Below are 1,425 nucleotides of genomic sequence, written 5' to 3' on the forward strand. Positions count from 1 at the left end.
CGAAGAAATTGCCTTTTTTTTTTCTTTGTTGAGTCTATTAAGACTTTTGTGTGAGTGACATTTTTGTTTTATTTATGTTTGTATTATATCAGGCCAGTTTCTGTCTATCTTGTAACATAGCCTCATGAATAAAGTGTTTCCATTGAAATGGGATGTCGTGTTTGTTTGTTTATTATTATTTTTTTTGAATTGATAAATAAACTCAGTAAAAATCGAGATTTTTGTCTCAGAATTATTTATTTAAAATACAATATTCCTTATGGCCCATTAAAATTAATACAAAGTCCATAAAACACGTTTATTCTAAAATTAATTAGCGAAAAGAATTTTATTATGTTCTTTTTACTCGGTTATCAACAAATAAATTTAATGTTGAGCGGAATGAATCTATACTCATTGCTATAATTTTCGAATAATAATAGCCTTACAGAATAATAATTTAAGAATGATTGTTATTATAAGATTTAAAATTTTATCCAAAACCGAATCTATACATTTTGAACCTGAAGCAGAAGAGTTAATTAATATGGATTCATCTCTAAAAAATTTTGATAACAAAAATATATTTATTGATATAAGATTACAATTTATTTTTAGATTTGACAAGATACCCCGATTTTTCGGGATTCTCTCGGATTTCTCTGAGGACTTTATTCTAAAAACTGTCCCTACAACGAAGTATCTGTTTATTTTTCCACATTTTAAATGTACAGTCGACCCCCTATAACACTGTTGATAATTCTATTTTATATGTTGTACGAGTCACTTAGACAGATACGTGTGCCGGGCTGTGAACGGCTCACGTATTTGTAAAATCTAAGTGACTCGTACAACATGGAATTCATATAAAACGGAATAATCAACAGTGTTATGGGGGGTCGACTGTATTTCAGTCACCGGCAGAGTAAAATTACACGTCTATTGCATACCCTAGAATTAAAGCACTCCACTATCTTTCGGTAAGAACTCATATTCTCTTGGATTTCATCTCAATTATCTGACAACTCTAAATTTACATTATTTAAATTTATACAATAAAACATTGCTTCTTCACAAATACTTTTATTAAATAGTCACATTCAAAATTGAAATGTTGTATTCATAAATACATTTTTGTCTTTGCTTTCCGACTTGACTAACTGAATGAAATATGTAAAAAAAAAAAAAAAAAAGTAGCTAGTCGTTTAAAAATAGGGCCTCTTTATAAGTGACGTCTGAAGCCAACCCGCTTCATCCATCCTATAAGTAGACCCCCCTATAACACTGTTGATAATTCCGTTTTATATGAATTCCGTGTTGTACGAGTCACTTAGATTTTACAAATACGTGAGCCATTTACAGCCCGGCACACGTATTTGTAAAATCTAAGTGACTCGTACAACATGGAATTCATATAAAACGGAATAATCAACAGTGTTATAGGGG

The sequence above is a fragment of the Centruroides sculpturatus genome, unplaced genomic scaffold (assembly GCF_000671375.1).
Source record: "Centruroides sculpturatus isolate CEXI.00-Female unplaced genomic scaffold, Cexi_2.0 scaffold526, whole genome shotgun sequence".
Classification (NCBI taxonomy): Eukaryota; Metazoa; Arthropoda; class Arachnida; order Scorpiones; family Buthidae; genus Centruroides; species Centruroides sculpturatus.